The sequence below is a fragment of the Hesperophylax consimilis genome, chromosome 8 (assembly GCF_061612785.1).
Source record: "Hesperophylax consimilis isolate HC1 chromosome 8, BYU_Hcon_1.0, whole genome shotgun sequence".
Lineage (NCBI taxonomy): Eukaryota > Metazoa > Arthropoda > Insecta > Trichoptera > Limnephilidae > Hesperophylax > Hesperophylax consimilis.
In genome coordinates, this window is record NC_142843.1 from 10198681 (window position 1) to 10224637 (window position 25957).

The 25957-nt window shown below is 33.8% G+C and overlaps 1 protein-coding gene and 1 long non-coding RNA gene across 4 annotated transcripts in view; one reads left to right on the forward strand and one right to left on the reverse strand.

Annotated features, from left to right (window-relative positions):
* Positions 1 to 3323: 3323 nt before the first annotated feature.
* LOC149421552 (uncharacterized) lies at positions 3324 to 4490 on the reverse strand. 3 transcript variants are annotated; one of them, XR_016302502.1, is made up of 4 exons: positions 4088 to 4490; positions 3869 to 3949; positions 3501 to 3608; positions 3324 to 3420 (listed from the first exon to the last, which is right to left on the reverse strand). It is a non-coding gene; the product is annotated as an uncharacterized LOC149421552 (long non-coding RNA). The 3 variants fall into 3 exon arrangements; XR_016302503.1 differs by having other exon boundaries at positions 3501 to 3776; XR_016302504.1 differs by lacking the exon at positions 3324 to 3420 and having other exon boundaries at positions 3429 to 3776.
* A 414-nt stretch (positions 4491 to 4904) lies between these two features.
* Positions 4905 to 25957, forward strand: part of LOC149421553 (uncharacterized) — a 519511-nt gene continuing 498458 nt past the window's right edge. Inside the window, exon 1 of the mRNA XM_089634868.1 lies at positions 4905 to 5206. The gene's annotated coding sequence lies outside the window, so the exon portion shown is untranslated. The remainder of the gene's footprint in view (positions 5207 to 25957) is intronic.

Consider the following 25957-nt stretch of genomic DNA (forward strand, 5'->3'; position numbering starts at 1 on the left):
TGTGAACAGTGTAAACCTTGCGTAAGAAAGAAATATTTTTAATTTTCTCTTATTTAATAAATAAATTGAAAATTTCCTTTAAAATCATAAGATTTATAAGTACGTAGACTTGGTCCATCCGCTCACGAGGCAACTAAAAAAAAACAGTTGGCAACTCATGTTGCTATCCTATTTCAATGGTGGTCCACACACGGCGCAACTTATCAAAAACCAGTTATCAACATCGACGCAACCAGTCACTCGCAACTCCGTAACCGTGCTAATTGCCAACGCGTTTTCAGTTGCCAGTTGTCCATACAAATTTAAAGGCAGATGGAATACAACACAGTCGACCTAAAACAGAACTTCGCTACGCTCATTCAATTATAATAGAAGACCCCAAGGCAAGAAGTTGTTAACTTACATTGAAGGCATTCTGAGATATTTAGACTTTTGCGTTTTGCCTTATAATTTTTTATTTGAATGTCATATACAATGTACTGATCCTTCATGGTGTAGTAAACAAACCAAATTTACATTACATCTAGTAATATTAAGTAGTTTTGCAGTCTAAAAGTTAAAATAAACATGTTTTCTACAAAAAAATGTAGTTAACATGTTCATGCCATCTTCAGGGATAGGTGAGGAAGATACAGAATTGAAAGGCAAGAACATGTTAAATTCTTGTTGTTTTATTTAATCAAACAAATTAAACTTTTTTTTGATATAAAGTAGCTAAATAATAATTATTATTGAAAAGAAAAGGTAGCAGAGCATGTGTAAATTTTTTTGAGACTTAAAAAATCCACGAAAAAACTCATCCAGGTATGGTAACAATTTTTGGATATCATTCCATTTGGCCGCATCGATTTCTTTGTTATCTCTCACTTTTGATGACAGCATTGGCAGGGAAGATAATGTTTCACACCTTTTTTTTTAAGATCCACTTCTTTCCAAGGCTCTTCTTCGGAGAGTGATTTTCGATATTTATAAATCCCGAATTCCTCCACTCTTATCCAGCGAATTCCTTTTTGAAAGTTAACCTTTTTTCCGATAGTGTTTTTTGTATTGTGTATAAAGTTCAGATGCCTTTTTCTTATCATGTTTTTGCATTTCAAATGCAGCTTTATGCATATTTACATGAATTTGGTCAGATTTTTTGCTATCGCAAGTCCCACAAGTGTCTGTCTTAGGCACACCAAACGACAAGTTAAACGTGTAAACGATTAACGTAACGATTCAACGAAACAGGGGCATACTCTTTTTCTCCACAAAACATATTATAGAGCTCATACAGTTTTGGGATTGACAAATCGGATGCGAGGTACAATTTATGGGGATTTTTGTTCCTGGAATAATGTGAAGCTACTGCGGGGAACATATTGATGTGTTCTCTTACTTCTTTAAGCTGGTTATCTGGTGTTTTGTTAGGCCTCGTGCAGTGGCGACCTCTGTGACTTACTGCTGGTGATGAAACTCCTGCAGCTACTTTTCTCCTCGATATATCTAATCTGCCTCTACCTATTTGGCAAATGGATTAAGGCTGGTTTGCAAACTTGTTCATTATTTCCTTGTATTGAAACAGAGTACGTAATATTGCAGGATCGTTTGGTCGAAGTGATCCTGGTTATCTTTTTAATATTCATCGATCTCAATAACAAAGTTGATTGGGCTTCTGAATGTAGTGAATAAAACTCTAGAAAGAGTTTTTGCCTAACTTCGGCATTAAATCTTGAATTACATTTCAATCTGCAGTTGCTAACACAAAGATTTTCTTCCAGGTTTGGTGTTTTAGCAGGTTTAAGGCTTTTTTTATAATTAACATAAGAATCACCTCTCATCCTAGCGTCCCGCGCTATTTCTCTTGCTCGCCCTACCTTGGGCCTCTTCCTAATCTTTTTAGTGCCTGAAAATAATACACACATTCATATCAGTTCGAGACACATACCTCGAGAAGAACAAAATTATCAACGACCGTCAATACGGATTCCGGCGGAACCGCTCGTGCGGTGATCTTCTCGCGTATGTGACGCATGTTTGGGGGCGGTGCCTGGAACGTCACGGTGAGACCCAAACGGTCGCACTAGACATATCCAAGGCCTTTGACCGGGTCTGGCACCGAGGACTTGTCAACAAATTGCATTCTTACGGACTTCCCGCATCCCTGTGTACGTGGATTGCTGACTTTTTAAGGGATAGGTCGATTCAGGCGGTTGCTGACGGTTTCACCTCTTCCTCGCACTCCATAAATGCTGGCGTCCCACAGGGATCGGTTCTGTCTCCGACTTTGTTTTTGTTGCACATCAATGACCTTTTGACATGTGCACCGATTCATTGTTACGCGGATGACAGTACAGTTCATGATAGCTTTTTGTTTGACAAGCCCCCAAAGGGCACACAAACTCCAACGGCTCGGAGGGCTTTGAAGCAGAGTATTTCCTCCTGGGGTAAAAATAATCTCGTCGAATTTAATGTTTCAAAGACCCAATCCTGTCTGATTACGTCTAAAAGGGATCCAAATGATAATCTAGTCTCCTTCAACGGAAGCAATCTTCCGAACAGGCCTTCCATTGATATGCTTGGTGTAACTATAAGTGACCAGCTCAGGTACGGGGGCTCCATCGAAGCCAGAGTAAAGTTGGCCTCTCAGAAGCTGGGCGTACTGTACAGGGCCCGCAGATACTTTAATAGTACACAACTGCTCACCCTGTACAAATCGCAAGTGCGCCCTACTGTCGAATTTGGCAGCCATCTCTGGTCTGGAGCCCCAAAATACCTGAAAAAAACCCTTGACTCTGTGCAGAAACGGGCGGTCCGTTTGATAGATTCCCCAATCTTTACAAACGGACTGCAATCTTTAGAGCACAGGCGTCAGGTAGGTATGCTGTCCTTGTTCTATCGGTATTACAATGGAAGATGCTCTGAGGAACTAGCGTCATTGATCCCTTCGGCACCGGTGCGTAGTCGGGATACACGCCAAACGCGCGCCCAAAATTTGTACACAGTTGACACTTGTCACATGAGAACGGGTCGCTTCTACGATTCGTTCTTAAGTTCAACAGCTCGGCTGTGGAACGAACTGCCGGCCTCTGTGTTTCCTCCCTCCTACAACATGGGACTCTTCAAGACCCATGTTCACTCCTTCCTCTCCAAAAAAAGACCCTCCACACAGCATCCCCAAAGATGACATAGGCCCCGAGGGAAATTATTTTCTTCTGGGCCTCCTGTGTGGAGCAAATATAAAAAAATAAAAAAAAGTTAGCGAACAGTCAAAAATGATTTTTTTTAAAGTTAATCTGAAATTATATACCTAGGTACAGCAAGACAAATTACCTTCTAAATGACTGTTTTCTACATCAGAAACGTTTACATTGTTTTCAATTTCGCTTTCAGCGTCCTCAGTATATTATCCTACACTGCTTTCCACAGCAAGAGCTGCATCTGAAAATAATAATTTAATCTTCATTACATGCAAATCAGTAAAATAAAATTCAATTCAAGTTATAAAGCCTTATCCTCACCAGTTTGATTTAAAGTATTGAGTATCTCATCTTGTTGTACGTATTCCAAAATTATATCTCCTGTACCAGTGGTAGTAGCGATATACTCTAGACTACTCTGATTATCTTCTGAAAATACAAAGTACAGTAAAATAATCATTTTTAGTTCAATGTTCAAAAGAATTTAGTGTCACTATAAAGTATTTTTAAGTTTAACTTCCATTAACATGACATCATGTTGAGGTATTCCTAATAATATCCCAAACTCAACACCAGTCAAAGAGTCTTGAACACTTTCTGAAACACGATATTGTAAAGCATTAATGAAGGAATTCAAAACATAAAAGAATATTCAGAGTCACAGAGTAAAACTTTTTTTTTGCATTTACCATCCATTAAAATTACATTATTTTGAGGTATTTCTAAATGCTTCTCAGGTTGTACTAAATTAGTGGACTCTTGAACACTTCCTGAAACAAATTAATAAGCATTACAATAAAAAATTGTTGACTTTTAGACAGAAAAACACCAAAACAAAAATGAGTCACTCATTTTCAAACTACTTTAAGGATAAATTAAGATGAATGATAATGTTTTATACAGCTTACCTGATTCCCTGATCAATTTTTGACACATCTTCACCATTTTTTCACCTCTGGAACTCATTTTCGATGATTTTTAAATAAAAAACACGCACTGCAAAACTTTTTAAAACCACCAAGGTAAACGTCAAAGTGAGTGAATAACATGTTAACCATAAAAATCTAAACCAATGTAGATGGGAAGAAGTTGTTAATTACAGAATTACGGCAAGAACTTGCTAACTTAGTAGTTAACAAGTTCTTGCCCTGATTTTATCAACTTAATGTCACAGAAACACGTAGTCAACATGTTCATCACATTGATTTAAGCATGTTCTTGCCGTTTTTAAGCTCTGGCATGGTGTTCATTGGAAAGAGCGTATGCGAATTAGTTTAGAGAGCATTCTAACTCATTTTTTACGAAAATGTAAGTTAACAACTTCTTGCCTTGGGGTCTTCTATTGGTTTCACCCAATGAAAAAATGGTTTTAACGTTTTTTTCACATGGTAACACAATTTTACGATACTATATAAAATATGTTACATAGAAAAATACTAAATTTAAACATTATATACAAGAAGTTGCCGTATTCAAAATAGCGCACTTGTGTAAAATCAATTGAAGATTGAAAAGGCAGTATTTATTTTGATGCTTGATCATCCTCAACAGCTCATTTGGGGTGCCACAGAAATGGGTTGCCTCGAGTGAGGCGGTCGCTTTCCCGGTAAGGCCGGAAGCCGTCGCGCGCACCCCGCGTACATCGCGCACACCGCGCACGCGCCCGATCTGACCCCCGTCGCCCGCGCCCCGCTCTCCGCGCCCAGCCATTCCGTCGCGGGAGTCCGCCGCGACAGCTGGTTAAGCGGCTAACCGCACCAGCCGCCATAACCGCGACACCACCTGTCAACGAGATACCCAGTGCGCTAATTATTATCTACCCCATCGATCGCACCTTGAAGGCGATCAGATTGCACGCGAGCAACGCGCGACGACAGCCGCCGAGAACGCGTGAGCCCGCGCCGCGATTCAGGACATATTGTGTGCCAGTGTTTCGTATCCGAGTGGTGTATGGTTTGAGTTGCAGTGGCCTCGGATGAAACGACGTACCCTCTCTTGTCGTGTGGACGGCAGCGACATCGTCACTGGTGAGTTTCTCCCGATCCCGGACTATCTGAAGAGTGTTGCCTTTTCCCCCGAGCTTTAAACATCCGACTGTCAATCGAGGTCGCGCTTAATTTTCCTTGTCAACCACCTACGTTTTCCCGGGCTGTTCCTTAGCTTTTCAAGAACTTTCTGATATTAAAGAGATACACTTACAAAACACTTATGTTATGTAAATATTAGCTTAGTAATCTTTTTATCAGCAAACAAATAAACAATATTTTTCCTTGCTCACGTTATTCCGATAAGGTTTTCATACATTGATTAATGTTTTTCCGTCTCATTTCCACGTTTTCGTGATAAGGATTTTGGCTGTTTATTTGTTCTCCTTGAAATAACATTACCTATCAAGAACTGAAATTAACATTTCCAACTACTCTTAAAGTGATGTCTTTGTTCAGGCTGTTATGAAGTAGGTACCTACTTATTAATGTATTTTTATGCTCGTTCTGATTATTTTTTGTGTCTACAATAGCTAGTTTGTGTTGACAGTGGGGCGCTGGAAGCTGATAAGGATGTGTATCTCTCGGAACATAATCGTTAGAACTTTTCACATGTTACAAATACAGAGAGAAACTGTATCTATTTACCTGTACTAATGAACACCAAGGTTATTTATATCAATACATTTTCCGCAAAAGAATGTGTTTAGGTATTCAAAATTTAACTTCGTTTATCAAGTATGAAATTGTATTATTTTATTAAATAGGTACAAAGGGACGAGCTTAATATTTATATAACCAATAGATTGATAAAAAATCTTACCAATTCTAGATTCGAAGAGACTATTAGTATGGCCCTAGTAAAAAACCACTACTAAAAACGTTTGCTTCAAATTTAAAATGGCTGTTGTTAGTCATTGGGTATATCATATTGGGTACTTCTAAACGTATCTCCTCCTTTAATTCTCTTTTCCCTCGCCACATTTTCTTCCTCACAACATGGCTTTAGTTCCTAGATAATTGGGATGCCATAGTTCCGCGGACATCTTACAGTTGTACTATGTTACATAAAAAAATAAATTCCCATCAATTTTCTTTGCAGGCATGTTTGTAAAATAAAGCTGAGGAATTACTAATAATAATTTGTGTCTTTAACAATTTATTCATTTAAAATAATAAATAGTATAATTGCGGCAAGTACCAGAGTAAAAAATACTCCCAATATCGCCCTGATGTAAGATCACCATTCAGAATTGAAACATTGCTTGAAATGGCTAAAGCCATGTTTAGTGACCAGATCTGAATAGCCAGGTACTTCCCCTTTCCCTTCTCCTTCATCCTCACAACATACCCTAATTGGGGATGTCATATTCTCACTGGCTCCAGACGGATGGAAGCAGTTTACACTCTTGTAAAAAGACAACAAAATAATATACAGCTTTTGAATTTAAGGTTTTATTTAAAAAAATTAAATAGTATTATGTTAATTTATTAAATATAATTAAAAAGAAGCTGAAAAAAATTGTTCATTTTACTTTTGAGATGCGATTTAAATTGACGCTCCCGATTTAGTAGGATAAATTTGTGAATTTCTATTGTCTGCAAAAATAAAACATGAAGAGAACAACTGTGAAGAATTTCAAGAATCGAATTAAACGAGTTAAGTTGAAGTCCAATAACGAAAAATCAAACCACCTATAAAAACATAAGGAAGTGTTAGCGGCCGATAAGAAAACAAACTTTGGGAGTCCAATGCGAAAAACACATGCGATCTATTTGATAGTTTCATTATTCGAAACATCTCACAAATTTATAATTCCACTATTTTCTCTTCGAGACAATCTCTTAACTAACTAACTAACTAACTAACCATCACGCCGTTTCCCCGCAGGGGTAGGCAGAGAGGACGGACCGCCAAACAACTCGGTCTTGGCACACACTTCTTGCCTCATTCACATTCATACATCGTCTCATACATACTCTTCTATTATTCTGACTCTTGACATGGCCCGACTCTAGTATCTGATTCACTTGATCGTGCCATGTCTTCCTCGGGCGTCCCCGACTTCTGCTACCATTCGCATTTGCATCATATATCCTCCTTACACTCCTATCTTCGCTCATTCGCTCTACATGCCCAAACCATCTAAGCGTCCCTTTCTTAATCTTACTCATTACGCTTACATCAGCCTTGCACTCTTTGCGGATCTCCACATTCCTCACACGATCAAACATGGTTTTACCACACATACGCCTCAGAGATCTCATTTCAACAGCATTCAATCTACTTTCATCCTTTCTTTGCCAGTTCCATGCCTCACTTCCATACATCAAGGTAGGTACCAGCACTCCGTTGTGGACTGCTAACTTCGCTTCTTTGGACAGTTTTTTGTTAGCGCCAACGGCGTTCAGTCCTCCATTAACGGAATTACCTGCATTTACCCTTCTTTCAATATCTCTGTCAGCCTTCCCATCTCTCGTAAACATACTTCCTAAATACACAAACTCATCCACCTGCTCCAAGTATTCCTCATTCACAATTATATTGCACACTGTTTTCGTACTCTCTCTTTCAAACACCATTACTCTAGACTTACTTACATTCATCATTAACTCATTCTTCATGCATACTTCGTTCATCCTAGACACGAGAGACTGTAGATCTTCTATACAAAAAAAGAAAAGTATCTTAAGTAAATATTTATGTTACGTATGAATAAAAAAAACAGAAATGCCACTAAAACTGACATAGATCATGCATACGTACAAAGTGCTACCTACGTAGTTTTGATAATATCAAGAATGCCTATGTTTTATAAAAATACATCTGACTATCATTCTGACTCTTGACACGGCCCGACTCGAGTATCTGATTCACTTGATCGTGCCATGTCTTCCTCGGGCGTCCCCGACTTCTGCTACCATTCGCATTCGCATCATAAATCCTTCTTACACTCCTATCTTCGCTCATTCGCTCTACATACTCAAACCATCATAGCGTCTAAGGGACGCTTTTTTTATTAATATCTTTATATCTACTTTTTTTGTTGTTAGTAATATCTACTTTTTTTTGTTAGTAATATCTTTATATCTACTTTTTTTTGTTAGTAATATCTTTGTATCTATTTTTTTTTGTTAGTAATATCTTTATATCTACTTTTCTTTTTTTTAGTAATATCTTTATTTCTACTTTTTATTTGTTAGTAATATCTTTATATCAACTTTTTTTTTTGTTAGTAATATCTTTCTATATACTTTTTTTTTGTTAGTAATATCTTTATATCTACTTTTTTTTATTAGTAATATCCTTTATATCTACTTACAAGCTGTTAGTTTATAATGGTTAGTTATGAATTCAGATCGTTATATGAATAAGTCAACTGGTACGAAAAAAAATTGTCGTAGATCAGTTTGCTGTAATGATTTAATTCGGGGAACGACTGTGAAATCAGGAACTAATGATCTTAAAATATATATATAGACGCGCTATAGAAATCTCGAAGTGGCAACCAAAAAGTACGTCAATTGCGGTGCTTTTGATTTCGTAGTTATAGTACTAAACTGTCACGCTTCGCGTCTACCACTTAGTAAAATAACTCGGTAAAAAATAGAAATATCAACGAATAACATTTAATTTGTAAATACATACAAATTACTTATCACTATCGATTATTGTAAATAATGCAATTGTTTCCCTTCCGAAGATTGTATGCGTCGTTAGATAAAATGAGTTTCAACAACAATCGCCGCCATTTGCAAATTGTTCTATTATGGCACGGCACTGACTTAATCACTTGAAATCTCAAAATCAAATTGTTCTCGAATTGTTCCGTCCAGGGCTTTTTAGGTCCATGCCAGGCCTGTACTCTAGTTGGCCTTGAGGTAGTATTCGATGCATCTTATGAATACGAAAATGCCGCCCGGTCCTAAAATTCATCCCGTTCAAACAAACATATTTTTCATGTCAATCTTTGTCATGCATGAACAACGTTTGAATTAAGAATTTATTGGAAACATAAGAGTGTTACTTACTTACTGAGCAAAACTAAAAACTCACCTTTTCAACTTGTCGTATCCAGAATAATGACAGTTCTTTTTTTCTCAGTAGTATTTCATTGCTCAGTTTAGGGATTTTTCTCCTTGACTACCCACTTTAATGTAATAGCCATTTATTAACCTTAAACTATTTTTGTAATATTTTATACATTACCACTGATACCACGGGAATAAATCATAACAATCTATATATGTATGTTGGTCGTAAATCTATAGTTTAAGCCATAGTTGTGAGTCATGTTATAGCGGTATTGTGTAAATACCCACTCGGTCATAAAAAATATGTATAGTTTTAAGTTATTAGTTAAAAATCTTAGTTGTAAATCACTCGACATTAATCTTAGTTAAAAGCCACTAGTTATAAGTCACTAGCTATGAAACTTAGTTATAAGCCAAAAGTAATAAGTTATAAGTCTAATAGGAATAAATTCAATGAATATATTAAGTTGTTACAAATAATCCAATCGTTATTGCCACATTTTATCTTAATTTTGTGACCTTAGCAAGCCTAGATGTATTGTAACGTCATTGACAGGAACACATCATTTTGAAAATAATAAATGCTATAAAATATAAGGGTTTTATTTCACAAAATTATCGGAATGAGACTGATTTATGGTGTCCATCGTAGGAAGGGTTGGAAAAAACACGGAATATCTGTGAAATAATGGTGTATGGTAACCATAAACCCGAATATTTATCCTAACCCAGAGGTATATAAATAATGCTGGCGAATAGTACGCCTATATCGTGTTTTAAACCGATTAGTATACCCACCTAGGCTTCACGGGTTCAATCCCCTGCTAGTTAAGGCCTCCATCATTGCACAAACAAAATTTTACGCTTTTTTACTGAGCCAATAAAGTCCTGTTTAAACTATACCGTTTTGCATGTCTTATGTCTGTAATTTTTTTTGTAAGTTCCGGTTCCGTTTCAAGATGGTAACACATCACGGTTACCTGCCTGCCTGATAAAGTTTGAAAAAAAAAACATGTTTTTATGAGTACTATAGTGACGTTTCTTGGGAAAAATTGTATAATTCCTCGTTTGAAATTAGAAAAATGTTGCATTAGATATTCATGGTTTATTATTAAGCATGTAGGTATTTTCACTTACTAAGTAAGTGAAAATTAGACACATTTTTTTAGGACGCAAGGTCTATTTTTCTCAGAACTACTCGTGATGAAGAGGGGGTTTTTTAAATCCTCTCACGTTATTCGAATTCTAAGAATGTTTGTCCTTTAATAATAAAACAGTAATAATAATAATTTAACTTTTACCCATTCTTGTGTGTCATTTTATTTTATTTGCAAATTATTTTTGTTATAACTATGTATTAAAACATCCACGTAAATAAATTATTGGACATCATGCCTGTTTCAAGTACATAAATAAAATAAAATACTAGAGATAATTTAAACTTACAGATTCTATCAGATCAGTTAAGTACAATCAGTACAGTTACCTAATACGTTAACTTTCTACATCAATTGATTTCCACCACAAAAAAAATAGCCGATTTTAGCTACATTGTAATCTCTATTTCTGTCATATGCGTCGTTTATTATACTATATGTGGAAAGGTTATAATGGAGCTATCCGTGGTACGCCTATAACGGTGTTCTATAAATTACTGTTCATAAATTTAAGAAGCTGAAAATCGATGATTAATATTGTTTTTCCAACTTCCAAAAATGATTTATTGCTTTTCAAAATAAATTAAAAAATGCAACTTTTTCAATATTTAAAAATTTTAAAAATTAGAAATGATATCAGGTGTATATTAAAAGTTACAAAAATAATCTTTTCAAATCAAGACGAACGCTAAATTAGAAGAGAATTTTCACGAAAGGATTTTTTTCTGTTATCCTTCATAATTTTTCTATCAAACGTAAATGAAAAAAAAACAGCTCTGTTTTGTTTGAAAAAATTGGAAAAATTCATCAAAATTTCAAAGTTGATTTTCAAGTTCTATGCAGATTCCATTAGAACTGTAAATGAAAAAAAAACAGCTCTGTTTTGTTTGAAAAAATTGGAAAAATTCATCAAAATTTCAAAGTTGATTTTCAAGTTCTATGCAGATTCCATTAAAGTTCTGTTATTATATCATTATTGGCCAGTTGTTTCTGAACTTGAATAGAACCTTCACAGAAAAGAAAAATCTTTTTTTAAATTTGATGATTTGTTCAAATTTCGTGAAACAACCCGTCTTTAGTATAAGTGCTCTAAAAAAAAAACAAAATCTGCCCCTTTTAGAAACACCTCGCTTAAAGGGACACTAGAATACATTGAAAAGAGCGTTTGTTAGAAATTAACATCTATATTGAATTAGTAGTTAAATTTATTTATTGTTTGTTGGTAGTTGTAGTTAGCAGCCAAAATCGGAAATAATTATAAATTAATATTTATAATTTCTAGGGGAAGTTATTAAATTGATATAAATTACGGAATTCTACAATGTCTTGGTAACTCAATTGGAAGAGACGTCAGTCCCTGATATACTAGAGGTTCTAAGCGTGGGTCTCAGTCGCCACCGTAATAAGTTTTTATTTTATGCGTCTTTTTCTGTTTGAGAATGATCGATGATATTTTCAATATTCAAATTGTATGTTACCAACTCATTGATGTATTATATTAGATTAGCCCTGTCTAGTTAAATTCATTTTAAAAATAACGCCACGTAGCGTACGTCACAAATATGGAGATGAACTTAACAACCCAACTCTGTTTAAACTCCTTGTACAAGCGTTCAAACTCGTAAGCGAAACCACGGAGAATTTGTAGTCAGAGGTGTTGTAATATGGACATAATTCAAATTTAAATATTTGGAACTCCGTTATTTTTGTGATTGAAAAAATGAACTTGCCCAGCATAGCTGAGAATCAAAATAGACCAACAAAAGGTAAAACGCAATGCACAGTGCCCATTTCGCATTGCGACATAATGCGTGGGCCTTTTCATAAATGTGCATGTGAATCAAACCAAAATTGTGTTGGGGTTATTTTTAAATGAATATGCCGTGTCTAGTCTAATTTAGTCTATGTACCAACTAGATTAATTTAAAATGCATTATGTGAGGTATTTTTTCACGAAATATTGAAATTAACAATCAAATAAAATACATGAACTTATTTCATTCCATGCGTAATTTTTCATTGTGTGAATGTTTTCGCGTGTAATGTTTATCGCGTAACCAACCGTCCATGACAAAAGGATTACTTGCATAAATTGCACGCAAAACTCATACGTAAGTACTCTGGAGGTTAATAATAGTAATCATCGAGCATTATTGGGCGTATTGACTTCAGATCAGATGGATTTATTACCGCAATAGCCCCTGAATTTCTTTTAAAATGTATTAATCGATTCACATGCTAACACCGTGTTTGTGTTTCGTTTATCGTGTGCTGAGCTGTAAGTAAGCTGTTAACCAACACTGAGCAAATACTCAACGGGATTGGCGCACGCCGCTGAATATAATAAATGTGTTATAATAGCCGTTTACATTTCCGACTATAACTATTTTGAATTAAATTTGCGCACAGTAACAATGTAATCTCTGAAAAGCACAGGGTTTTCCAATAAGAGGTGTTATTTTGATATTCAATCGTAAAAGATCAATGGTTTTGTAGCTTGTGTGGCACGTAGCACCGTCTTGTTGAAAGTAAACGTTGTCCAGATCAATACCATTCAATTTCGGCCATAAAAAATCATTAATCATCTCTCTATAGCGCAATCCATTCACCGTAACTGTTGCTCAAGCCTTATTTTCGAAAAAGTAAGGTCCAATGATTCCGCCGGACCATAAACCGCACCAAACAGTCACACGTTGAAGAAAGAGAGACTTTTCAACAATAACTCATGGGTTTTCCGAGCTCCAGATGCGATAATTTTGCTTGTTGACGAACCCTCCGAGGTGGAAATGGGCCTCATCACTCAAGATGATTTGCATTTGATTCACTCAAGTGAATTTTAATAATTTCAATGCGTTGTTGAAGCGTGTATCGTACCATTTTTATTAATAACGTAGTTTTTACTTGTCAAATGTCAAAAAATGACATCTTCAAAAGTAACATCTACCGAAATAGCGGGCTATTCAAAATAACACCTCTTATTGGAAAATCCTGTATAAAATAAAATCCGCGTCTCTCTGTTTGTGCGCTTAGTTCGTCTAAACCACGCAACGGATTTTGATAGGATTTTCACAATCATTTAGAAAATTTCTTCCTGAAGATTTATATATATATATATATATATATATATATATATATATATATATAATATATACAGGGTGTATCGGCACTAACCCGACAAACTTTAACCAGCTATTCCTTAGAACATTTGGAGTAAAAAATGTTATGGGCACTTTGCTGTCCGGTAGCATTTTTTTTTCAATTAAAAACAAAAAAACAAAAAAAATTTCCACACTACATCACTGTCATTGGCATTGCGTTTCGTGTTCAACAGCTGTTATAAGCAAGTATGTCAAAAAGCGTCATCGCTCTTTAGCACACACTAAATAATAATAGTTAAAAATGAGACGAATGGTGCCGTGCCATTTCATTGTGATTGTGAAAGTGCGCCAATATAGGTACACACGTGCATTATTCAACGGAATTCGATTAAATATTTGCCAGATGGGTTTTCAAACTTTGACACAGGATAAAACAAGGGTGACATGTGGTGAAAATATGAATAGTAATTTTTTTATTAAAAAAAAACGTTACCGGACAGCAAAGTACACATAAGATTTTTTACTCCAAATATGCTAAGGAATAGCTGGTTAAAGTTGGTCGGGTACGTGCCGATACACCCTGTATATGCATATTATATTAATGAATGTAAAAAAAAGTCGATGTTTATCCTAGAATTAAAAATCTTAATACTTTATACCAAATCATTCACAAACCTGAGCAACGCCGGGTACACGTCAGCTAGTCGTAAATAAAGAACGGTGTGTTCTGGTATCATGAAATTTGTACAGCGTTTTATGTAAGGAATTATTGATTGGCCAAATATTTTACCACTTAAAACGCTTTGTATACGATATTGGTTGCAGCTTTTGTTTTACGTTTATCGTTACTTGCAAAAATTTTTGTACCATAATGTTATCTATTTCAGTTAAATTCTTCAATGGGATGCTGTTTAAACTTGTCTTAAGTACTTGCATATTGCTTACTAACCCCGTTTGCACGGACTTTGGAGGCTCTACAGTCGATCAAAATAAATGTAACTTTATTCAACAAAAAAAAAATAGAGGCATGACGTGTGTGGTGAAGAAAAATTGTCGCTTTGGGTTGAATAATTGGATTGATTAATGTATTACTACTTCTGTATGCTAAACGGATAAATAATCAGAATGATAATTCATCACATCTTTAAAAAGTTATATAAAGTCATGGAAAGTGATGAAACAAAAACTTTATTAACTGGGTTATGTAGGTTAGGTTAGGTTAAAAACAATTTTTTTCATCGTTTCTAATGACTTTATATCACTTTTTCAAAGTGTGTTGAATTGTCACTTCGTTGAGTTATCATGGAACCGAATCAGAAACATTGATAAATACTTGTACATAACATCTTGTGTTTAATAAATAACTTCCATATTTTCTAATAAGTTTCAACACTGAACCGTTAAAAATATGGTCCAAATATGGTCCATATTTCGCGATGGAAATCCACGGAGAATAATTTTATAAGAATCTCTTCAAATTATTGATAGTCAGGTGAAAAATGGAATTTGTTTCCTGTTAAACTTATCAATATTATTAATATTATCACGACGTCATGTCAATAAATTTGTTTCGCATTTCGCCATAATATGAACTGTTCCAATATATTAGGAATTTAATAAAAGTTTAATAGGAAACGGCGTGCAATCCCGCTTTTAACCAGATTACCAATAATTTGAAGAGATTCGTAATAACTTAGCAATACTCGTTTTTCACCGTGTGATGTTGCGAATTAATTTACAATAATAATATTTATTAATTTATTTATTTATTTTTATATTTATTTATTTATTAATTTACGGACAATATGACCATTAATATACACAGAAAAAGCTGTGCTAAATTCATTGTGCCAGTTTTCGCTGTTCGAAAGTGTTTCAGACGTCACACATACAGAATTTCTGTATAGTTGAAAAACTAAAAAATGTCCCTCATACCAGCTCAAAAAATAAAATAAATCTAGTATAGACAATGACTCTTCCTCGGAATAGCGTGGAGTCAAACATGTTTTAAATTGAATTGGCGGAGGAAACAATTGGCACATTCGCAAACACTGTTCACAAAAGAAGGACGATTGGGTTTTACGTTTAGAAAGGCCTCAAACCCAAGCTTTTATGTAACCGAAGAATTTGGGATACCGCACAGATTTGACCTCGTTACATCATTTTTTTCGTGAGGAACTTTAACGATCAACTGTACGCGATCGGATTGGGAAGATCTTTATCTAAATTAAAAAATTCAACCTTTTTTCACCGTTTAGTACGTATATTACGATTGTATAGCCGAATGTGTTATATTATTTGTCGAGAACCTTTCTCAAATGCCAGCTAATTACGATGAGCTGAAATCATGTATTTGTTTACAGGTATCCTGGTTTGATTTCACCTACCATTTACAGAATTTCTCTTGCGCGGCAATTTGACATGGAATTGTATCTTTAGTGGACGATTCAATTAAAAGGCCAGGTTCTTGTTTTGTGGAATTTGCTAGGGTTTGATTCTTTCAAAAGAGTAGAGAAGAACATAAGAAATGCGAACAAAAGTGACATGCAAATGGATGCATTTAAAAAAAACACAAGGTACCGATGTCAAGATAAAGTTTATATGTGTTTGAGTGCTGCATTTTTTACAGAGATCATAGAAGATATTCAATATTTTATTTATGTAAATAACATAATTTCAATTTTAAAAATGAACTATTGTAGCAAAACGGAGGCAGTAGGTAGGTATTTATTAAAACATTTCATAAACAATTCTGAATTTTCACCCTCAAAATTCCAAACTGTACTTTCTGACTGCTTGGTCATAATATTTCTGAAGGAACTCGCTGAATTTGTAACATTGTTATTTTTCATCTATTTACTATTTAATTATTTAATGAGCACACCTTTTGAACGTTCGTAAAAGAGAATATCGTTTCATACAGTATTGTATTTCTTACTTATGTCGCTTATCCACATATTTACGTAAATATTTATGTAAATGGGATAAGACGTTAATGAGCAAATCATTTTTAATATAATCGTTATATTTCTATTACACATTCTATAAAGACTGTAAAAGTTTAGATTTGAGTTGGTACTAATAAAAATATCTTTGACTGGGCTCCGAATGAACCGGCATCGTCGCTTTTCAGTAGACTGACACGTGAAATTCACATCTTGATAGAGAAACAAAACAATTTTTAATTGACTGTTACCGCGTGATTTTAAAAATATTTCAATGAAAGTGATGTTTTTTGATTACATAAATGTTTTATGTATGTGTACTTAAATATGAATAATAGAAATCAACTGAATTCAAAATCTAATTAAATATATTTAAAAAATGTTATTACATGAACGAGATAGAAAGTGAGGTTACAGTTTTCTTGCAGATTATTTTTCTAAAAGGAATGTGTTTTAAAAAGTTCGTATTCTCTTTCACATTTTCAACGGTTGGAGTAAAAATATATGTGTGTTATTTTTTCAACATTTTTCATATTTGAAATTAAAATATTCCAACTTATAAGTATATTTCAAATACAAAAATTCAAAAGGTAATTTTATCTAGTTTCTCAAAATGGTATTTATTTTTACACTCAAAAAGAAGAAATATACAGCATATTGAAAATACCTTTCCAAGTAAATTAAATAAATTTCCAAGTTTGCACAACAGATAACAACCCTCTTTGGCAGTGTAAACAGTGCATTCTTCTTTCCATTAACTATTTTATGTCAGTTTCTATATTAGTAATGTGTTCACATACACCAGGTTTTTTTTAGTAAAGCTGTTTGTTTATACTGAGAAGTTAGCTTATAAGACATAATTACTTTAATTTCATGACATGTCTTTTGATATTACTATTATTTGTTCGCGTTTGAAGCATATTTATTTATCTTAAATCTTCTAAATGTTGACATTATTTATTTTCAATAATCATCCCTTTACAGAATTTCCAAGTAGAATATATTCATTATACGTAGCGACGACTCCTGATATTTTATGTAAATGAAGACGCGTATTATTTATACTGAACTAATACATCTATTTCAACCTTCAAAAAGAATTTCTAGATTAAGATAGATACTTTGAAAATCTTTGCTCACATAACAAGTAGGTAACAAACGACAATGGTAAAAACCGAAATCGACTAAATTATTATACACATTTTATCAAACCTTATCTAACAATAGAGACTATAAATTACAACCACTTGATGAAAGATTTAAAATTATTAAATCTCTCAGATAGAAGACTCGTTTAAGACTTTTTGAAATTGTTAATGGAATTATAAACAGCCCTGATTTATTGAGCCTAATAACTTTCAACATACCAACCAGAACCGAAAATTCTCTTTAAGTGCAACAATATTATCAGGACTGAGTCATTTAGGTACTCGCACGTACCTAGATTATTACATGCAGTTGGCAATACTTTCGCAGAAATAGGAAATATGTTCAACTACACGGAATATAGTTACAAGAAGGCTATAATAACATACCTCAATAATATTAATACTTAAGTTTAGCTTAATACTTTTGTTCTGCATTGAATTTCTATATAACTAATTACAATTTTTAGTCCTTGATTACTGTTGCACTAAACTATTATGTATGTCGAATGTTTGTAAAAGCCCGTATGGGTGTAAATTATATAAATTAATAAAAATATCGTAAAATGATTTTTCAAACAAAATAAAATAATTTCGTAAGTTTTTTTTATTTTTTATATTTCGCTAACGGTTTGATACACTGTGCAATTCGAAAATAGTAGCAAGATATTAAATATATTTGATACAAATTTAAGTACATAAAATCTCATAAAACAAAATATCTAGATTTTTTTTACATAGTCAATGCGGAAGAAATACAAAAAAAAACTTTAATGTACAGAGATATCTATGAGAAAAAAATTAAATCAATGTTTTTCGGAAACTGACTCGAAAAATTCCCGCCTCTTACGGCTCGTAAAACTCCGAACTTGGTCATGAATACAGACGATTGTTTGCTTTTGACACATAAAATGGTGTTTCTGCTTCTTTCATCAATGTAAAAAATATCCCTTTTTGATAGAACGAGGCTCGAACGCCGAAATGTGGGCCCGGTACACAATGCAAAATTAGACATTCCTTTGATTAAAATATGTCGCTTTTTGCGCAGAATCTCGTCTGCATAGATAAAATAAATAGGTACATGAGGTAGATATATACGTACGGGCGTTTTTATTATTCGATGTAATTTCACGTTGTCAACACAAATAGCTGTTATCAGAAATCGAATCGATTCTCCTGAGATCCTCGAACAGTATTCCATCTTGAAAACAGATATTTTCCGATATTGTACCAACAGTACAATTTACAAAAACTCGATTTGCAAAAAGACAAGTAAGTTATTAGGAAAAAAAACAGCTGACGCATGTTGAAAATTCTGTGTCGGCACGTGACGGGATAATGGTACAGCAAATATTATTTTTCCAATGCGATCGATAGACGATTCGTCGTGTTTATTAGGTATGTAAGTACCTACTAACAAATCCTAGATTTCAGAGAAGATTTGAATTCATTAAATACGAGAAAATTAGAAATATGCTTTTTTGGATCCGAGGTCTATTATATTGTTCACAGAACTACTTAGTTATAAAAAAACACATTAGCCTAATATACATTCAACCCAAAGTAAAGGAGACCCCGTTTGATGCTACATCTATCCTTCCATATCACTTTTATTTTTACTATATTTTTGTTCTTGTGTAGGAATCTCCTAAAGCTTGTTACAATATTTGTTGCCTTTCATCGCGGTTAGCCACCTAGAAATATACCCAGCTGTTTTAGCTGGTTAGTTTTTCTTATTTCAGGTCTCATTCTGCTTCCAGTTTGGTCCCACGGTCGCCAGCTAATGAGTTTTAGCGAAATCGATCTCCGTTCCTCCGCGAAATCAGCAGACATTTTCCACCTCATCTTAGCTACGCTTTCAACATGTTCTGTAAACAGTTTATCCTGTACGGCGTATAGTATACGCAGATAAATATTGCATATCGTTGATAATGAAAACAAGAAGCAGACAATCTCAAGGGCAGAGCTCCACATAAGTTCACCGAATTTAGACCGTAGGTCGCGGTTCCAAGTCCCTTGTGAGTAATTTTTTTTTTCACACGTAGATTAATATAATGTAAAATACTAGTGGACCCCGCAATACTTTGCTATTGCTTATGTCTTTATCGGGCGTCTCCGAGTTTTTCCACCATTCACTACTGTATACCACAATGTTACTGTTAAAACACTACATAATAATAAGAAGAAACTTTGAAATTGTCAGTGATTTCTTACAATTTTTTGAGTTTTGGGAGATTTAATTTTTATTTTATTGGCTTTATCTATGTTAAGTAACCATAGGTGAATATCCAGATACTTCTCAATCTCCTGTACCGCTTCTCCCCTCTTTTTCCCTCATCAACTTCCTCCATCCTCACAAAATTCTCCATATGGATATGGATATGTATATACTATTTATGGTTCCTGATGTTGTAATTCTACTGAGGCATCAAACTTTAATTTAAAAAATAAACCTTTCAGTGAAACAAAGATAATTTTGTTTTTCTGGAGCATTGACATTCACAGTAATTATTTTCCTATAATAATAAAATGGAGTTTTCCATTGTAACTCTTTATTTTTCGTTTCTAGTAAACGAATTCCGTAAAGTAAATAGGTATGCTAAACCAAATCCTGAAGTTTTCGTCGGTTAGTTTTCCCGAAAAATATAAATTATAATATAACTGGAATGGTACCGCTGGGAGAATTTATGTTTCCAGCAAGTATAACAAAACATTTTTCTTTCCGTCACGCCGTAAACAAGGAGCAAATACTGTATATCGCAATGGCTGATAGAAACACGGGCGTGTAAAATATATCTTTACCATTGAAATATAATGCAAAGGTTCGCCATCACCGTATAATTATCAAATTAATCAAACGGAAATACAGACTAGATTCAAACATGAAATAAAGGAGCGGATTGTTAATTTATATATAATTAAAAAAAAAATAAATATATTTATATTGGGTTTTACAGATGAACAATCCAGTTATAAAAATTCGATTAATATACAAATAGGTACTTAAAATTACAAAAACCTACTCTTTCAGAATAATTAAGATTTGCATTAAATGAAATTACATTAAATTACATAAAAGATCACTCAAATGACAAATAATACAAAGATAGGCAAGATATGCATATAAGTGATACAGAAGGCATAAAGATACACAAGTGATACATATTGCAGTTAGTTCAATATATAATCCGTAATAAATTATAGAAGAAAATGTCTATTTCAGCACATTATATTCTTATTTTATACGTTTGGGTCTATTAGTTCATTATTGGGATATTATTTCTGAATGTGCTCTGGTGAAACATGTTATGAGATCTTAAACGATAGGAATTGGGAAGATTTATTTCCATTTTGCTCAAATATAATGTAGTATCAAGATGAACGTGAATTAATTAATTTAAACATATTAAATCATTAATAGTTTTTTGTGTTTAATTCATAGAAGTCCATTTTTTAATCTGGTGTAATACAAATTTAATAATGCTATTATTAAGTTCTGCAAGTTTTTTAGTTTCTTATTATTATGAAAAATTTAAATTGAAATCATATAAATAATTCGTCTCAACGTGGCCTAACCACAGTTTGAAAATGCACTTGAATATCGAAACAGCTGTCACAATAATTAAAAACTAAAATACTGGCAGAACTTATTAATCACTATATTAAATTTGATTTTTATTAAATAAAAAAAAAAACAATTGTCTTAAGTCAGCATCGCTATTTGCATCTTGAACTTTGCATCTCTAAAATCTGTTTCTGGCGATTACTCTCGGGAAAGAAGCGCAGTGCAAACAAGCAGTTTCATGACAATAAATTATGGCAAGCAGAAAAGCTGTACAAGTTTCATGACAAGCAATTATTGCAAATAGAAAAGCTGTACAAGTTTCATGACAAGCGCAATTATGTCAAATAGAAAAGCTGTGCAAGTTTCATGACAAGCACTTATTGCAAATAGAAAAGCTGTGCAAGTTTCACGAAAAGCAATTTTTACATTTTTTCTACAAGAAAATTGATCGAATAATTAACCTAATATGAACCGATAGTTTTGTAATTTTTCACTTGATCAAGGTTAACCTTGCAAATTCCACACCAATGGGTGGCAGAATGTCCTCATGTGTCTTTTCTCGGCACTTCGCGTTACGATAAATAAATTATTGTAAGCACATTTTGTTTGCCCAAGTCATAACAGTGTGTCTAACCTTGCTAGAGGCGTCGTTAAATCCTTTATTGCAAATGTAAATATGGTACCATCTTTGTGTCGTGTGGTTAACTACCGAACAAGACATGTATGAGAAGATCAAACAAGTCGGCACGGCGCCGTTTCGAAATAGAAACGGAGTCATTTTGCATGCCTCGTGGGGGTTTTATCACTGATCAAATGTAGAAAACTTCGCGTCAAATTGCAATGAAAGATTGCCAAGCGTGATAGCAGCTTTTTTGTGTAAATTTAGTACTATACGGAGACGTTTTGAAGAACTTAGGTTAGGTTATGTTTTTATAAAGATTATTAATATTGATAATTATTGTAAATGCCTACCACCCAACTTTACCTGATATGGCACGGATCGAGGTCCTTCTATCACGGTATGTATCCTTTTTTAAAATTATGCTATTATTATATGACTATAAAACGCCTCCGACTGTCCCTACAGAGCACAACATAAATTTATGTTATAAGATGTTTGTTCTAGTTCTTGAAGCTGGTGGAGAGAAAACAATCATAAATAGAAACATACAAGAGAATATAGAAGAGGAACATAGTAAGGAGAAACAAATTCAACCACCGTTCCAGCAGCGTACAAGAACAAACATATGGGTTCTCCAATAAGAAGTGTTATTTTGAATAGCCCGCTATTTCGGTATATATTACTTTTGAAGCTGTCATTTTTTGACATTTGACAAGTAAAAACTACGTCATTAATAAAAATGGAACGATACACGCTTTAACAATGCATTGAAATGATTAAAATTCACTTGAGTGATGAGGCCCATTTCCACCTCATTTGTTTATTGTTTCATCTTACGATATTATTAATTACATTTCAATTTTTAACCTCACTAGGACTAAACTGATTGGAGTTGGGTTAATCTTAATATATAAAAATTCAGCCTGCGTTTGTTCGCGCTCGCACTCGAAAAGTACAGAGTTTTCCAATAAGAGGTGTTATTTTGAATAGCCCGCTATTTCGGTAGATGTTACTTTTGAAGCTGTCATTTTTTGACATTTGACAAGTAGAAACTACGCCATTAATAAAAATGGAACGTCACACGCTTCAACAACGCATTGAAATTATTAAAATTCACTTGAGTGAATCAAATGCAAATCATCTTGAGTGATGAGGCCCATTTCCACCTCGGTGGCTTCGTCACCAAGCAAAATTGTCGCATCTGGGGCTCGAAAAACCCAAGAGTTATTGTTGAAATGCTTCTCTATCTTCAACGTGTGACTGTTTGATGCAGTTTATGGTCCGGCGGAGTCATTGGACCTTACTTTTTTGAAAATGAGGCTGGAGCAACAGTTACGGTGAATGGATTGCGCTATCGAGGGATGGTTAATGATTTTTTATGGCCGGAATTAGATGGTATTGATCTGGACAACGTTTAATAAATAAATAAATAAATAATTTATTTATTTATTAATTTTAGCAAGACGACGCTACGTGTTACACAAGCAACGAAACCATTGATCTTTTACGGGAAAAGTTTCTTTGAATATCAAAATACAAAATACACCTCTTATTGGAAAACCCAAACAAAACAAAACAAAACCCAAACAAAACAAAACGTTCAACAAAACGGCGTTGCTTGCCACACAAGCAACGAAATCATTGATCTTTTACGATTAAATATCAAAATAACACCTCTTATTAGAAAATCCTGTATATAAAAAACAGAATTTTCCATTTATTGCCATTTTTGAAATTGAAACTGATTTATCGAGAATTCATACTCTGCGTATTTTTCACTGGTCCGCGCTGCTTAAAAATTCTGATTTTAAAAAATGTCTTTGGGTTCTCCATGTGTTTGTAGATTCCCCAGTTTCCCGCGTGTACCACGAGTTCCCGGACACCGTGTGTAAGGAATGTTTTGAAACTGATGAAGTGTGAGGGGAGACGGTGAAGAGTAGGGGAACGTTGTGAAGTACCTTGCTATTCAGATCTGGTCACAGAACGTAGCAAAAATCATTTCAACAATCTTTGTGAATGTTGGCGGTAGTCTTTCATAAAACGAAGCACAAATAAACAATATTTTAATCATTTATTGAATATATAGTTACACAAGAATATCCAATATTTATTTTTATGCACATTTTAACTGGTTGTACTCACGTGACCTCTGAATTTTATACCTTGTAAAAATTATGCATATGCGTTATATAGACTTAATAAACTTCTTCTCGTATTACATTTCGGTAGTAAGATAAACTCAGCCGCGGACAAGAAATCGTAAACTTATGCGGTCCCTCATGTGGTGGCATTTGTCTTAATAGTCGATTAACTTGGTGCTTATCACGAGCTTAAGATTCTCTTGGAAGAACCCTTAAGTTTACCACACCTGGTTTACTATTAGTAAAATACAACTCTGGCGCAAGCTCAGGGGTCTTGAAATGCGTGTTGGGTCATTATAGTCACAATATAAAACTCTGCATGAACTCACAGGTAAAATTTGCCAATTTACATATTTTTGTTAGAAAATTGTGATTTAACCTCAATTGTAAAAAAATTGCTGTAGTTCCTGATAATTTTGGAATTTTCGAAAATACAGAAAAATAAAATTATCATGACAAATTTTCGAAATAAAAAATGATTTTAGTCTAAAAACACACTGAATCCGGAAAATTGGGGCATTCTCAAAAGGAAAATTTTTGAAAAGAAATTCAACAAATTTTCCGCGATATTAATGGATTTACATTTAATTATATATTAATTAATATTCTTTCACATTTAGTGTACGTTCAAAAAACCGCAGGATTAGACTATTTTTATTTTTTATTTGAAGTAAGCTTCTTTTTAAATGTATTAACTATAAAATTTCGAGGGGAGGGAAGGGAGCGTGGAGATTTTTGAAGCATTGAATTGGGGAATGAGACAAAAATGTTGAGAAACATTGCTCTAGGTTCTCGTACTTAGACCCAGTTGTTTCGCAAAAATTCAAATGTAACATACATTAACATTAAATAAAAGACCAACAAAATATGGCCCAATATCAAATATATAGTAAAAAAAATAGTAATCTTGGCATTTTTTAATGAACAAAAGTTTGGCTTAAAAAAACACAAGCACTCAAGATGCTCTCGCGAAATTAAACTAAATTTATTTTAGGAATATTTTCGTAATTAAAAAAGGCTATCAACATTATCTCTAAATAGTATAAAATAAAGTTGCTATCCGCGTTTGTCTGTTTGTGCGCTGAATTCTTCTAAACTACTCAACGGATTGTTATCAAATTTTCACTATCATTTAGAAAAATTTTTCTGGAAGGTTTACATATTTATTATCAACATGCATATTATACTTATAAAAAGTAGAGAAAAGTCGATGTTTTATAATCAAGTCGAAAAATATTTTTTTAAACTACATTGCTAACGCTGGCTAAATCTTATGAGAAATCTCAAAATAATATGCTACGTAATTGTATATCTTAAAAAGGCCTACAGAAAAGTCCGAGATGGTATATGTCTATCTCCTAAGGAAAACCCCCAGCAACGCCAGGTATATATCAGCTAGTTTCACATAAAAACTGATCGTAATAAGCTGATAAGCTTGACAATATGACAGTTGTTCTCATCTGCTGATCACAATTTGTTTAAAAGCTGAAACGGAGTTAGAATCAGCATTTAACGGGAAACTTTCAATTGTAAAAAAAAATCCCCGAATGGCACAGACATAGGAATTAATAGACGAGAAGATAATGGCGAGGGGTAAAATCAACTGTTGAAGAACGAAGGGCGTAGTAAGGCTGACTGTGATTCGTCAATAAATCAATCTGACAGTAAATAGGCATCTCGCATTATAATATCACCATTTACTTCTTAAAAGTAAAATCTGCTTTTGAATGAATATACATTTTTACATGGGAGCGCAAATTACTCGCCACGTTATGAACTAATTTGCGAAGTCCAAATTCGGCAAAGTAAATTTCTTCTGTTTGCAGAGTCGTAGTTAGTTTCAGAGTATTTAGTTAAGACACTTTTACAAATGTTTCATAATTTACTTACCCCAGTAAACAACGATGAGCACACTTGAGAATCGCTACATTGTGATGTGATAGTATATGTTTCTAAAACTGATCCATATAATACGGTGTGAATAAGCTTAAAATAAAGTAAAATAATGCTTACTTATGGAATGTAATACGACAATTGGGTTTATTCTCCTTTTCACATCTATTTTTACAAGTTTTCATATCACAA